Below are 16,732 nucleotides of genomic sequence, written 5' to 3'. Positions count from 1 at the left end.
CACTTCCACAGTGGAGGTTAGACTGGAGTGCGATAAACAATTATCTAACTTTCTGTCCAGGCTAAAACCTTTATTTTTGCTGGTTTAAGATATGAGATCTTTCACGACATATGGGGAGAACATGAACGTTAAAACTGATCATCTCTCCCTGTGATTGTGCTTTCCCTATTTTATTATATGTATTTATGTATTCTCTGTTTATAACCCAACGACTGTGTTGTATATGGTGGATATAACTTTTGAAAAGCACTGTAAGTGATATTTCTGATTTGTATTATTTATATGTTTTTTATGAACAGTTGCTATGTATTTGTAGATACTCAGATAATAAATGAAGTTGCATAAGCACCCAGAAAATTAATTTTCCAGATTCAGTTTTTTTTAATGGGTTTTTTTTTTTTTTTTTTTTGGCTGCATTGGGTCTTCGTTGCACGGGCTTTCCCTACTTGCGGGGGGGGCTGCTCTTCGTTGTGGTGGGCGAGCTTCTCATTGCAGTGGCTTCTCGTTGCGGAGCTTGGGCTCTAGGCTCGTGGGCTTCAGTAGTTGTGGCACGCGGGCTCTAGAGCACAGGCTCAGTAGTTGTGGGGCACGGGCTTAGTTGCTCTGTGGCATGTGGGATCTTCCCAGACCAGGGCTTGAACCCGTGTCCCCTGCATTGGCAGGCGGATTCTTAACCACTGCACCACCAGGGAAGCCCTTCCAGATTCAGAGTTTAACGCAGGTGTGGATTTATATCTTTGCATTCACCTCTATCTACTGCTCATTTCTGGAGACTTTTTTTTTTTTGCTTATTGTTTGAGAATCCATATTGACAAACTTAAATCTGATGGTTACCAAGGAGATCAAAAAAGAAAACACAGTTTTGGGGACACGCAGTTATATGTACAGCTATATGTAGGAAATGTAGTCTTTCTTAAAAAATAAAAGTATTATCATCCAAACATGAAGGAAAATTATTATGGTGGAAAAAATATTTGCTATTTAAATTTTTGTCAAGTAACATGTAGAAATTTGTCAGAAAACAATATACAATTTAATATAGTGTTAACTAGGCAAACTGATTTTTGTCATTATAAAGAGGAGACAGTTTAGTATGCCTAAAATAGTGGTCTTTTTCTAGGAGAAAGATGTATCCTAGATTCTTGTCCTAGTTTTACATTAACACATTAATATTATTTCATGCCTTATTTTGTAAATGCCTGGAGTGTACATTTTTGTACACTTTACTTAAAACTTAGAAGAGGGTACATCTAACAAAGGTCATGCCAGCCTCTTTGATTAGTTCCTGTTTTGACTTCTGTTCTAGATTAGATAAATGAATTTAAACTCTGCACAGAGCTCAGTGTCAGGTGCTGGTAGGCCCTTGAGCAAGATACCTCTTCCTTTTCTAATAAGGATGGCCCAAAGAGGCTAAGTGTTGAAATTTGTTCAGACTTTACCATGAATGGTGGTATAGAGTTCTAAAACACTTCCAGAGTTTCAGCTCTTTAGATACACTCTTCATCAGCTCTTCCCAGTATTAAAAAAGATAAGCTAACAAATTGAATTGAATGTTTATGTATTTGTTTACATGGCTGTCAGTTGTAGCATTAAGGTTTAATGGAGTCACTGTGTAAACTAAACATTAAGAGTGTGGCCTGCATTGAGAATTGCTTGACAGAGTTGTAGCTGTGTCTAACAGTTTTCTGGGATTGGCATGGTGTGTTTACTTAGGCTGGCTAAAAGATAACACCTGGTTTTTTTGTTTTGTTGTTTGACTGTGATATGTAGATATTAATTGTTTTGTTTTGTGCTTTGTTTTTCTATAATTAACGGTACTATTTTAGTTAATCAGAAGCATTCCAGAGACTCTTTCATATTTTCATCTGATTTTTCGTCTGGTATGTTGGTGTTTAGGAAGGCATGTAAATTATTTTTCACATCTCATCGTTGAAATTTTTTTCTGCTGCTTTTGATACTATGACAAATGCTTCCAGAAATTTTGAATTTGCGTAAAGTTGGGTTTTAAATGTATCAGTAGCTGAGCAGTGGAATCTGATATTTACCAGTTTTTTTTTTTTTAACAACACTAAGCTCTCCACGGTTAAATTTGATAGGTTTTAAAATCCATAGACTTTTCTAGTCTTTTCCTGTTTGTTAGTTATTAGTGTGGTACCATTAAAAGACACTTAAAATGGGGCTTCCCTGGTGGCGCAGTGGTTGGGGGTCCGCCTGCCGATGCAGGGGACACGGGTTCATGCCCCGGTCCGGGAAGATCCCACATGCCGCAGAGCGGCTGGGCCCGTGAGCCATGGCCGCTGAGCCTGCGCGTCCGGAGCCTGTGCTCCGCGGCGGGAGAGGCCACAGCAGTGAGAGGCCTGCGTACCGCAAAAAAAAAAGACACTTAAAATGTTCACTTTATGTTACCTGGAACCCTCAAACGACTAGTATTATCATTAGTAATAACCAGGGGGAAAGCTGAAAAGTTAACAATTTTATTCTTTATAAAAGATCTGGGACTTTCAAGTTCTTTTCCCTAAAGTTTTTTGTAGCTTGGGAAAGTAGGCCTGACTGTGAGAGGTGCGGACAGTGACCTCTCGTTCCAGCCTTTATCGTCCTGCGTTGTTTAAGAGCAGTACATACCCTTGCTGCTTGCCGAAAATGCAGAATTCATTCTTGGACTAATATTCTGCTACCAGATGTATGAGGCTGGCTCTAAAGAAGCTTTTTCTCTTAAATACTGTCAAAAATAGAGAAGCTGAAGATTGGAGAGAAGCCATTTATTTTGAACAGTTTACTTTTTGACAGTTTGTGTTTGTAAAGAAACCTGCTCATAATATTTAGTGAAGAGACCTACATAGTCGCCTGAAGAAACCCCACAGGTTTCTTTTTTGCCTTGAAGAAAGTTTCCATAGAGCTTAACTCTTCCATGGTACTTCTTGACTTTGCTTCTGATTAGTTGATTTATGGACTTTATTTACCAGCATGATTGGAGAATTCTTTTGCTATACTGAAATTGCACTCTGCCTGTGCTCTCCTCTGTTTCCTAGGTAACAAATGCACTGCACAGATTCCATAATGAGGACTGTGGTTGGCTAGTTACAGTGTAAATTCTGTTGTTTGGTAAAGCTTAGTCTCAAATTCAAATAAAGGTCAAGAAACCAAAAGTACTGAAAATGCAAATTTTTGCATTTTATTTTGTATGCAGTGTCAACAAAGTGTAATACCCTTTTCTGGAGAAAGGCAAATTATGCAGCAGTATTCATGTTTGTTTTGCAGAGTCTCACACTTAAACCGTTGGAGAGCTTTTTGAGTATTGCATATTGGTAAAACCAGTGTCTCTAGTGACAAAGAAGATGTATTTCAGAAACACTTTATCAGAGCCCGTGAGCCATGGCTGCTGAGCCTGCGTGTCTGGAGCCTGTGCTCCACAACGGGAGAGGCCACAGCAGTGAGAGGCCCGTGTACCGCAAAAAAAAAAAAAAAAAAAAGAAACACTTTATCACACTTAAAGTAATATAGAAAGCAAAGGGATGTGGTCTAGGACATCAGTAATTGGTCCTTTTGTACTGAAAGAAAAGTAGCATCAAAAGATAAATTGTGCAACTTTATGTTAAATATAAATTTAAAAAACTTTAAGAAGACATTAAATCATTTAAGAAACTTTTTAAAACATTGAAAGTCTTACCACAAATGGTGCAGTTTTCTTCCAGCTTTTTTCCCCCTCTGATCTGCCTGAATGTTGACCAGCCTGGCACAAGGGAGCAGGGCTTCAAGTTGGAGAATTGCTTTCCCCTCCACCTTACTTCCTCTTGGGCCTCTGTAGCTCTGGATGCAGGGCAAGAAGTAGTGCAGCTGCTAGTAATGATTACCTGTTTGTTCAAAAACAAAAAACACAAAAATAACTTTCAAAGAATTCCATTAATACCCATTGCAAACATCTTTTCGTTTGATACCTGAAAACTTTTTTTTATTTGTTAATCATCAAGGATTCCATTAGCTGAAATTTTTTTTTTAAATTCTTTTGAGTTCTAGAGAATTATCCAGAGTTGCCTCCATTACTCTCCCTTCCTTGGCTGAATTGTTTTTGGGTTATTTTATTTACCTTTTTAGTTCATTAAAATGTCAGGAATAGGACATATCTCGGTTGGATTTCTCTCTTCTTGATTTTTCTCAAAACTGACACTACTTTAACCTCTTCCGTCCTTTTCTACTTGCCAATATTGTGTCCCTTCACTTTTCCCTTGTCAGTATCTTCCCTGTTTTCCCTTGTAAATACTTAACTGTTTAAAAAATTTTATTGTTGCATATAAGCCATAATCACCACATAGCAAAAGCTCTACTTTTTCTGTTACAAGGCTTCATACTTAGTGGAATATTATCAATATCTGAACTCTTACCCAACTAGGACTACTTTCTCTCTCTAGCCTGTATTCGTTTTTAAGGGCTGCTGAAACAAAGTACGACAGACTGGGTGGCTTCAACAACAAAAATTTATTTATTTTTTACAGTTCTGGAAGCTATAAGATGTTGGCAGGGTTGGATTCTTCTAAGGCCTCTCTCCTTGGCTTGTAGATCGTTGTTTTCCTTAGGTATCTTCACATGGTCCTTCCTATGTGCCCCTCTGTGACCTAATCTCCTCTCTTCCTGTAAGGACATCAGTCTATATCCTTAGGATTCACCCAAATGACCTCATTTACCTTAATTACCTCTTTAAAGGCCCAATCTCCAAATACAGTCTCATTCTGAAGTACTGGGGGTTAGGACTTCAGTGTATGAATTTGGAGGGAACACAATTCAGCTGATAATACAGCCTCTTCCTCCACCAATGTCTTTCATACATACATACATACATACATACTTCATTCCATATGTGTAATTTTATAGTGGTTTTCATCTTTTATACCTTTTTTACTCTCTTGGCATTTTTTCACTTGAGTGCAAGGTCCAGTAGACAGCAATATGATCAACTTCGTATGCCATTAAAAATAATTAAAGTGGGGAGTTAAAGGCTTTATTTTGTTTTTATTCACTCTTCATATTATTTTTAAATACTTTATTTTGGATAGTTTAAAGTAGAAAATTCTTAATCATCGGTTTCAAATGCAGGAGAATCTCAGTGTAGCCAAATTTAGTGAAACTGCTGATGCTGTTTTCTTGTGAATTCTAAGGACATGTTTCTTTTGGTGCTCTTTTTCAGATACTGGCCTTGCTACTTGCATGGTAAATTACACGCCATTCTGATCAGTTCACACCTTCCTTGGCTGATGACTCTTGAATCTGATATCCACTCAGGGCCTCTCTGCTGAAATCCAGATGTATACAACAACCAACTGGACACAGTCATTTGATCTGCCACAAACACTTCACATTCAGCGTGCCCAAAACTTGATTTATCTTTCTCTTCATATCTGTCTTTTCTTGTGTTCCCTAGCTTAGTGAGTGGTACTATTTCCATACATTTTCCCAGTCCAGAAATTTAGGAGTTACCTGTGATGCCTCCGTTATTCTCAGTCCTGTCTTCCATACATAATCAAGTGCCTAGACCAGTCAATTCCTGCTCCCTAAGATTTCTTAGTTCTGTCTGTTCACCCCATACAAGTCACAAACTACTCTGTCACCTTTGCCCATCATTGGTTTTAGTTCTACAGTTGAATATATTCAGTGTACAACGTAAGTCCTTGTGCTAAGGCTTCTATAATCATCATTTGATAGTCTGAAGCTCAATGAATCCACATAAAGAGCTTGTGTGAGTAATATCTTCTGTCTTTCATATTTAAAACTGTTCATCTGTGGCTTTTAAACTTGAAGGGCATTTTGGCTGAATATAATTACTTAGCCTGCATTTTCTTCCCTCAAATACCTTTTTTTTTCTTTTAATGTTTGCATCTCTCTTTTTTTTAAAAGTAATTTTATTTTATTTATTTATTTATTTATGTCTGCGCTGCATTCGGGATCTTAGTTCCCAGACCAGGGATTGAACCTGCACACCCTGCAGTGGAAGCGCAGAGTCTTAACCACTGGACCACTGGAGAATTCCCCTTTCCTCAAGTATCTTAAATACGTTATTCTGTTTTAAGATTTGACAAAACTTTTCTTTAAAAGGCCAAATAGTAATTATTTTAGGCTTTGTGGGCCATAGGTCACTGTCACAATTATTTAACTGTGCCATGTCAGTGCAAAAGCAGCCGTAGAGAATATATAAATGAACAAGCATGACTGTGTTCCAGTAAAACTTTATTTACAGAACTGGACAGTGGGCTAGATTTGGTACATAAGCCATAGTTTGCTGAGTCCTACTGTACTGTATTCTGATAAAAAGTGTTGTCAGAGTCTAATACCGATATGATTTTCTTTCTTCTTTAAGTGTCTTTATCTTTTTTCCTAGATGCCCAAAGGACATTCCCCCCCACCACCACACACCTTTTATTTATTTATTTATTTATTTTTTTTGGCTGTGCTGGGTCTTTGTTGTAGCACATGGGCTCTTTGTTGTGGCTTGCGGGGCTTCTCTAGTTGTGGTGCGTGGGCTTACTTGCAGTATGTGGGATGTTATTTCCCTGATCAGGGATTGAACCCAGCCCCCCTGCATAACCACTGGACCACCCACCAGGGAAGTCTCCCTTCATCTTTAAAGGCAAATAATTTTACTAGAATACATCTTAAGTGTTGGCTGTTCTCTGTTAATTTTTCCAGATACACAATGGATGTTTTATTATGTTGGCTCAAATTTTTTAAAAAAATATTTTCATCAGTTATATATTTATTCTTTTCCATTATTTTTATTTTCTTCCTTGAGGTCTTCTGTTACATAATGTTGAATCTTCTTTGCTTATCATTTATGTCTATACTTTATTCAAATTCTTTTTATTTTATTTTTTATATTTGCTGTACCTTTTTCTTTTTCTCTTTTAGTCTCTTTAATGTACTTTCCATGGTGTCTATCTATTAAGCCTAGTGTTCCTTCTAGTTTTGTCTTCCTTTTGAATTTTTTTTTTCCTTTTCTATTCCATACTGAACTCTGTCATTTCTCCTTTTAAATGCTCTTGTTATTTAGCCATTGTCATTTTTTTTAGCTTTTCTATTTCTGATGTATGCTTTCTTTCATAGCATCCTATCATTTCCTTAATTTCTTTCAATTCTTATTGAAATATTATATTACAGTTTTCATCTGCTTTGTGGCCATATTTTTGTGATGTTCCTTCATTGACTACTGGTACGTAATTTGGTTCTTTTTAATCTTTTTTCTCACAGTACTTTTCATAGGGCTATGTTGTATTCTTTTCTCTTGTTCATGTATAAGTTAGAAGGATTTACCTGTACTTCAGGAGGTTTCTGTGATGGGGGTGGAAGTGGACCAAGGTAGTTTTCTTAGTTTTAAGGTTTGAAATTTTCTCCTTGGTTTCTTATGTGAAGTATTTAAAAATATGGCCACTCAAAATCAAAGTGAGATACCAATACATACCCACTAGAATGGCTAAATGAAATAAATGAAAAATACCAAGTGAGAATGTAGAGTAATTGGAATTCTCATGCACTGCTATTGGAAGTGTAAATTGGTATAGAAATATAAATGGATACAAGCAATTTGGAAAGTTGTTTGGCAGTATCTACTAAAGCTGCATATGCATATCCTATAACTCAGTAATTCCACTTGAAGATAAATGCTTACCAAATAAATGTACAAGAATGTTCATAGTACTGTTTGTAATAGCCCCAAACTGAAGGGTGCCCAAATGACCATCAGTATAATATGTGGTAGGGTGTTATATTGATGACCCCAAATGAATCACATCTCCTGGTGTCTACACCCGTGTGTTGTCTCTTTCTGCAGTGAGTCTAATTTTGGCTACATAACTTACTTTGGCCAGTGGACATTAGCAAGCATGATCTGTTGAGGAATTAGTGACTAGAAAGGAGAAAAGTGGAGGCTTCTGGAGTGCGGGTAATATTCTGTTTCTTGATCTGGTTGCTGGTTACATAAATGTCTTCTGTTTGTGAAATGGTGAAATATGAGCAGCTTGTTCACTTATTATTTCTGCTCTTTTCTAATTGTATATTATATTTCAACATACAGGAATAAATATGTCCTCTTTATCTAGTCTCTGCTGTGATATTCTCTGAGATTGGCCTCCTTTGGGAATCTTTATCCTTTATCCTTAGTGATGCCTCTTTGTTTGATTTAGATTTTAATCCCAACAGTTTTCTTTTTCTAAATTTTTTTTTTTTTTTTTTTGGCTGCGTTGGGTCTTCATTGCTACGCCAAGGCTTTCTCTAGTTGTGGTGCTCAGGCTTCTCCTTGTGGTGGCTTCTCCTTGTGGAGCGTGGGCTCTAGGTGCATGGCTCAGTAGTTGTGGCACACGGGCTTAGTTGCTCTGTGGCATGTGGGATCTTCCTGGACCAGGGATGGAACCCATGTCCCCTGCAGTGGCAGGCAGATTCTTAACCACTGCGCCACCAGGGAAGTCCCCTTTTTAAAAATTTTTATTATTTTAATTTAAAAAATTTTTCTGGCCACGCTGCACAGCTTGTGGGATCTTAGTTCCCTGACCAGGGATCCAGCCCAGGCCCACGGCAGTGAAAGTGCCGAGTCTTAACCACTGGGCCACCAGGGAAGGCCCCCAGCAGTTTTCTTTCTAAGGCCTCTTAGTAGGTCCCCATGGTCTTGTAGTCTTCTCTAGAAGCCTGAGAGACTTTACTCTTCTCTCATCCAGTTTCACTTAAATGGGATCCTTTCTTTTTGAGGGTAATTGTTGGTAATTTCTTGTTCCAGGTTATATAATTATCAGAACTCCTCTTTTTTTCTCTCCTCACCTGCCCAGTTTTTGATCCTGTGTGAGTCCTGTTTATGTGAGTGTTTTAGCTTCTGCCTACTCATCTCAGGTTCATGGGGCTACTTCATCACCTAATTCTGTTGATCGTACCTTCTGTTATCCTAGTTATTTTATCTGCCCCCACCCCTGCCACCCCATGTACTTGTAGATTCACTTGCAATTGTAAGAAATAATAGATTCTTTGCATACTTTGCTGTTTCCCCTGATGGTTAACATTTTATAAAATTATAATATCACAGCTAGGCTGTTGACTGTTATGGGCTGAATTGCATTCCCCCTGATTCATATGTTGAATCCTTGATCCCCCAGTGCTTCAGAATGTGGCTGTATTTGGAGCTAGGGCCTTTAACAAGGTGCTTAAGTTAAAACGAGGCTGTTGGGGTGGCCATGATCCATTCTGACAGGTGTCCTTGTAAGAGGAAATTTGGACACAGAAAGAGACACCAGAGATGTGTGTACAGAGAAGAGACCATGTGAGGACACAGTGTGAAGGTGGCTATCTGGAAGCCAAGGAAAGAGGCATCAGAAGAAACCGGATTTGCCAACACCTTCATCTTGGATTTCTAGCCTTCAGAACTGAGAAAATTAATTTCTGTTGTTTAAGTGGGTGACTTAATTAAGACTTAAGTTAAGTCTTAACTTAACTTAACTTAAGTGACTTAATTAAGACTTAATTAAGACTCTGTGGTATTTATTTTGTAACGGTAGCCCTAGCAAATGAATACATTGACATCTGTACAATTGTCCACTTTTATTCAGATTTCCAATTTTACTTTTACTCATATGTGTGTGTATTAGGTTCAGTACAGTTTTATCACCTGTGTATGTACTTGTTTCTACCAGCCCCTCTATTCTCCCACCCTGCCACCCCTTCCCTAACCCCTGACAACCATTACGAGGTCTTCCATTTCTGGAACTTTGTCATTTAAAAATATAAATGGAATCATACAGTATGTAACCTTTTGGGATTGGCTTTCTTCACTAAGCATAATTCCCTGGAGATACATCCAGGTTGTTGCATGTATCAATAGTTTGTTTCTTTTTATTCCTGTCCATGGATTTATCATAGTTTATTTAAGCATTCATCTGCTGAAGGACATCTAGGTTGATTCCATTTCTTGGCCTTTACAAATAAAGATGTTATGAACATAACTTTTAATTTTTTCTGGGAAACATACCCAGGAATGTAACTGCTATATCATATGGTAATTACACATTTAATTTTTTAAGTAACTGCCAAACTTTTCCAGAGTGACTGTGCCATTTTATATTCCCACCAGCAATATATAAGTGATCTAGTTTCTCCACATCCTTGTTAGCATTTGATGTTGTCACTGTTTCTTATTTTAGCCATTCTGATGTGTGTTTAGTAATATTGTGGTTTTGGCTAATGACTAGTGTTATACATCTTTTCATGTGTTTATTTGCCATCTGTATATCCTCTTCTATGAAATGTCTGTTTATGTCTTTTGTCCATTTTCTAATTGAATTTTTTTGTTGGCTTGTTTTACTGTTTTCACAGTTCTTTATCTATTCTAGATGCTAGTCGTTTGTCAGATATTTGGTTTGCAGATGCTTTCTTCTAGTTTATAGATGTCTTCTAATCCTCTTCACATGCGCTTTCGCAGAGCAAAAATTTTTAATTTTACCAATTTTTCCTATTATGGATCTTGCTTTTGGTTTCAAGTCTAGGAACTCTTTGCCTAGCCCCAGATCCCAGAGATTTTCTTGTAGTTTTATACCAGTTTTTGTTTTGTTTTGTTTAGTTTATTGTTTTACAATTAAGTCTCTGATCCAATTTGTGTTAGCTTTTATTTAAGGTGTGAGGTTTAGGTTGAGGTTCATTTTTGCCTGTGGATGTCCAGTTACTCCAGTGCCATTTGTTGAAAAGGCTATCCTTCCTCCATTGAATTTCTTTTGCACCTTTGTAAAAAGTTAGTTGAGCATATGTGTGAGTCTATTTCTTGGTCGGCTCCATCTGTTTTTATGAATAGATATGAGGAGAGTTCAGAACTAAGCTTCTGATTCTATCCTGCTTGCTTAGAAGTCCTTATTTATTCCTAGAATGATTTTTTGTTATTATGTTGGAAACTATTTTTTTCCTATTGATCAAGGGGGACAGATATCTGTGTAGGTTAAAAAAAAAATTAAGGTATACAGTAATTTGATTAATAGCTTTTGTAGTTTATCTGCTTTATAATATAGTGATAAGCCCATGTATATTTGTTGCAGAGAGTTTAATTCTTTTCTGAATTACTCAGGTTGTTAACATTCATGACAATTATGATTCATTAATATTCTTCATTTATCTGGCATCTTGAGAAAACAAGAAACTCTACATTAATGAATTTCTCTATAACTAAAGTTTAACTCCTGGACGAAACTTAAGATTTTAATCATTTTTAGTGAAAATATATCCCAAATGTAGTTTAAGTAAAGGTAGCATTTCAGTTGCTTTTGGAAATTTGCCAAAGGAATCCTTTTCTGGCATCTGGGTGAATCCAAGCAGATACAGAAACATTTTCAAGATTTTTTTCACTCCCCCCCAAAATTCTCTTAACTTTTCTTTAAAGAAGTTTAAAAAACTTTTTTTTAGTTTTGCAATTTTAGGCTGGTTTTGTACAACTAATGCAAGGAAGGATTCATCTACCTGACTAACATATTCATCAAATTCACTGATTTACCCAAATCCTGTTTAAAACAGCCTTTGACCAAACCACTAGACTAACAGAGAACCTCAGACCCCAGGGAATATCAATTGGAGTGAGGCCTCCTGAAGGTCCTCATCTCAGCACCAAGACCCAGCTCTATCCAATGGCCTGCAAACTCCAGTGCTGGACGTCTCAGGCCAAACAAGCAGTAAGACAGGAATACAGCACCACCCATCAAAAAAAGAAACAACAAAAAAATATGTTACAGACGCAGGAGCAATGTAAAAATGCACCAGACCAAACAAAAGAAGAGGAAATTGGCAGTCTACCTGAAAAAGAATTCAGAGTAATGGGAGTAAAGATGATCCCAAATCTTGGAAATACAATGGAGAAAATACAAGAAACATTTAACAAGGACCGAGAAGAACTAAAGAGCAAACAAACAATGAGGAACAACACAATAAATGAAGTTAAAAATTCTCTAGAAGGAATCAATAGAATAACTGAGGCAGAACAACAGGTAAGTGAACTGGAAGATAAAATAGTGGAAATACTGCCTCAGAGCAGAATAAAAAAGAATGAAAAGAATTGAGGATAGTCTCAGAGACCTCTGGGACAACATTAAATGCACCAACGTTCGAATTATAGGGATCCCAGAAGAAGAAGAGAAAAAGAAAGGGTATGGGAAAATATTTGAAGAGATTATAGTTGAAAACTTCCCTAACACGGGAAAGGAAATAGTCAAGTCCAGGAAGCACAGAGAGTCCCATACAGGATAAACCCAAGGATAAAAACGCCAAGACGCATACTAATCAAACTATCAAAAATTAAATACAAAGAAAAAATATTAAAAGCAGCAAAGTAAAAGCAACAAATAACATACAAAGGAATCCCCATAAGGTTAACAGCTGATCTTTCAGCAGAAACTCTGCAAGCCAGAAGGGAGTGGCAGGATATTTAAAGTGATGAAGGGAAAATCACATTTAAAGTGATGAAGGGAAAATCCTACAACCAAGATTACTCTACCCAGCAAGGATCTCATTCAGATTCAACAGAAAAATTAAAACCTTTACAGACAAGCAGAAGTTAAGAGAATTCAGCACCACCAAACCATTTACAACAAATGCTAAAGGAACTTCTCTAGGCAGGAAACACAAGAGAAGGAAAAGACCTACGATAACAAACCCAAAACAATTAAGAAAATGTTGGTAGGAACATACATATCGATAATTACCTTAAATGTAAATGGATTAAATGCTGCAACCAAAAGACACAGACTGAGTAAATGGATACAAAACAAGACCTGTATATATGCTGCCTACAAGACACCCACTTCAGACCTAGGGACACATACAGACTGAAAGTGAGGGGATGGAAAAAGGTATTCCATGAAAATGGAAATCAAAAGAAAGCTGGAGTAGCAATTCTCATATGAGACAAAACAGACTTTAAAATAAAGACTATTACAAGAGACAGAGAAGGACACTACCTAATAATCAAGGGATCAATCCAAGAAGAAGATATAACAATGGTAAATATTTATGCACCCAACATAGGAGCACCTCAATACATAAAGCAAATGCTAACAGCCATAAAGGGGGAAATTGACAGTAACACAATAATAGTATGGGATTTTAACACCCCACTTTCACCAATGGACAGGTCAGCCAAAATGAAAGTAAATAAGGAAACACAAGCTTTAAATAACACATTGAACAAGGTGGACTTAATATTTATAGGACATTCCATCCAAAAACAAGAGAATACACTTTCTTCTCAAGTGCTCATGGAACATTCTCCAGGATACATCATATCTTTGGTCACAAATCAAGCCTCAGTAAATTTAAGAAAATTGAAATCGTATCAAGTATCTTTTCCGACCACACCACTATGAGACTAGATAACAATTACAGGAAAAAAACTGTAAAAAATACAAACACATGGAGGCTAAATACTATGTTACTTACTAACGAAGAGATCACTGAAGAAATCAAAGAGGAAATCAAAAAATACCTAGAAACAAATGACAGACACGATGACCCAAAACCAATGGGAGGCAGCCAAAGCAGTTCTAAGAGAGAAGTTTACAGCAATACAATCCTGCCTCAGGAAACAAGAAACATCTCAAATAAACAACCTAACCTTACACTTAGGTGTAAGCAATTAGAGAAAGAAGAACAAAAAACCCCCACAGTTAGCAGACGGAAGGAAATCATAGAGATCAGATCAGAAATAAATGAAAAAGGAATGAAGGAAACAATAGCAAAGATCAGTAAAACTAAAAGCTGGTTCTTTGAGAAGATAAACAAAATTGATAAACCATTAGCCAGACTCATCAAGAAAAAATGGGAGAAGACTCAAATCAACAGAATTAGAAATGAAAATAGAAGTAACAACAGACACTGCAGAAATGCAAAGGATCATGAGAGATTACTACAAGCAACTATATGCCAATTAAATGGACAACCTGGAAGAAATGAAAAAATTCTTAGAAAATATAGCACAACCTTCTGAGACTGAACCTGGAAGAAATAGAAAATATGAACAGACCAATCACAAGCACTGAAATTGAAACTGTGATTAAAAATTTCCCAGCAAACAAAAGCCCTGGACCAGCTGGCTTCACAGGTAAATTCTATCAAACATTTAGAGAAGAGCTAACACCTATCCTTCTCAAACTCTTCCAAAATATAGCAGAGGGAGGAACACTCGCAAACTCATTCTATGAGGCCATCATCACCCTGATCCCAAAACCAGACAAAGATGTCACAAAAAAAGAAAACTACCGGCCAGCATCACTGATGAGCGTAGATGCAAAAATCCTCAGTAAAATACTAGCAAACAGAATCCAAAAGCACATTAAAAGGATCATACAGCATGATCAAGTGGGGTTTATCCCAGGAATGCAAATATACGCAAATAAATCAATGTGATACATATTAACAAACCGTGATGTGATACATATTAACAAATACCATATTAACAAATTGAAGGATAAAAACCATGTGATAATCTCAATAGATGCAGAAAAAGCTTTTGACAAAAAACACCTATTTATGATAAAAACTCTCCAGAAACTAGGCATAGAGGGAACCTACCTCAACATAATAAAGGCCATATATGACAAACCCACAGTCAGCATTGTTCTCAGTGGTGAAAAACTGAAACCATTTCCTCTAAAATCAGGAACAAGACAAGGTTTCCCACTCGCACCACTGTAATTCAACATAGTTTTGGAAGGTTTAGCTATGGCAATCAGAGAAGAAAAAAATAAAAGGAATCCAAATCGGAAAAGAAGTAAAGCTGTCACTCTTTGCAGATGACATGATACTCTACAAAGAGAATCCTAAAGATGCTACCAGAAAACTACTAGAGCTAATCAATGAATTTGGTAAAGTAGCAGGATACAAAATTAATGCACAGAAATCTCTGGCATTCCTATACACTAATGATGAAAAATCTGAAAGAGAAATTAAGGAAACACTCCCATTTATCACTGCAGCAAAAAGAATAAAATACCTAGGGATTAAACCTACCTAAGGAGACAAAAGACCTGTATGCAGAAAACTAAGACACTGATGCAAGAAATTAAAGATGATACAAACAGATGGAGAGATATACCATGTTCTCAGATTGGAAGAATCAACACTGTGAAAATGACTATACTACCCAAAGCAATCTACAGAGTCAGTGCAATCCCTATCAAACTACCAATGGCATTTTCCACAGAACTAGAACAAAAAATTTTACAATTTGTATGGAAACAAAAAGGACCCTGAATAGCCAAAGCAATCTTGAGAAAGAAAAATGGAGCTGGAGGAATCAGGTTCCCTGACTTCAGACTATACTACAAAGCTACAGTAATCAAGACAGTATGGTACTGGCACAAAAACAGAAATATAGATCAATGGAACAGGATAGAAAGCCCAGAGATAAACCCACGCACATATGGTTACCTTATTTTTGATAAAGGAGGCAAGAATATACAGTGGAGAAAAGACAGCCTCTTCAATAAGTGGTTCTGGGAAAACTGTACAGCTACATGTGAAAGAATGAAATTAGAACACTTCCTAACACCATACACAAAAATAAACTCAAAATGGACTAAAGACCTAAATGTAAGGCCAGACACTCTATGACATAAATTACAGCAAGATCCTTTTTGACCCATCTCCTAGAGAAATGGAGATAAAAATAAACAAATGGGACCTAATGAAACTTCAAAGCTTTTGCACAGCAAAGGAAACCATAAACAAGACGAAAAGACAACCCTCAGAATGGGGGAAAATATTTGCAAACGAAGCAACTGACAAAGGATTAGTCTCCAAAATAAACAAGCAGCTCATGCAGCTCAATATCAAAAAAACTAACAACTCAATCCAAAAATGGGCAGAAGACCTAAGTAGACATTTCTCCAAAGAAGATATATAGATTGCCAACAAACACATGAACGGATGCTCAGCATCACTAATCATTAGAGAAATGCAAATCAAAACTACAATGAGGTATCACCTCACACCAGTCAGAATGCCATCATCAAAAAATCTACGAACAATAAATGCTGGAGAAGGTGTGGAGAAAAGGGAACCCTCTTGCACTGTTGGTGGGAATGTAAATTGATACAGCCACTATGGAGAGCAGTTTGGAGATTCCTTAAATAACTACAAATAAAACTACCATATGACCCAGCAGTCCCACTACTGGGAATATACCCTGAGAAAAGCATAAATCAAAAAGAGTTATGTACCACCGTGTTCATTGCAGTACTCTGTACAATAGCCAGGACATGGAAGCAACCTGTGTCCATTGACAGGTGAATGGATAAAGAAGATGTGGCACATATATACAATGGAATATTACTCAGCCATAATAAGAAACAAAATTGAGTTATTTTGTAGTGAGGTGAATGGACCTAGAATCTGTCATGCAGAGTGAAATCAAGAAGAGAAAAACAAATATAGTAACACAAATATATGGAATCTAAAAAAAAAAGGTTCTGATGAGCCTAGGGGCAGGACAGGAATAATGACACAGACATAGAGAATGGACTTGAGGACACAGGGAGGGGGAAGGGTAAGTTAGACGAAATGAGTAGCATTGACATATATACACTACCAACTGTAAAATAGATAGCTAGTAGGAAGCAGCTGTAAAGCACAGGGAGGTCAGCTCGGTACTTTGTGACTGCCTAGAGGGGTCAGATAGGGAGAGTGGGAGGGAGACACATTTCCATCATCACAGAAAGTTCTGGACAACACCACACTACAT

General features: G+C 37.0%; 1 protein-coding gene across 2 annotated transcripts in view; it reads left to right on the top strand.

The window, feature by feature from the left end:
• The window catches only part of KIAA1958 (KIAA1958 ortholog), a 187,020-nt gene that overhangs the window by 1,088 nt on the left and 169,200 nt on the right, over positions 1 to 16,732 (top strand). The window lies entirely within an intron of this gene.

This window comes from Pseudorca crassidens, chromosome 7, assembly GCF_039906515.1.
Source record: "Pseudorca crassidens isolate mPseCra1 chromosome 7, mPseCra1.hap1, whole genome shotgun sequence".
NCBI lineage: Eukaryota > Metazoa > Chordata > Mammalia > Artiodactyla > Delphinidae > Pseudorca > Pseudorca crassidens.
This window is presented reverse-complemented; position numbering and strand designations above follow the sequence as displayed.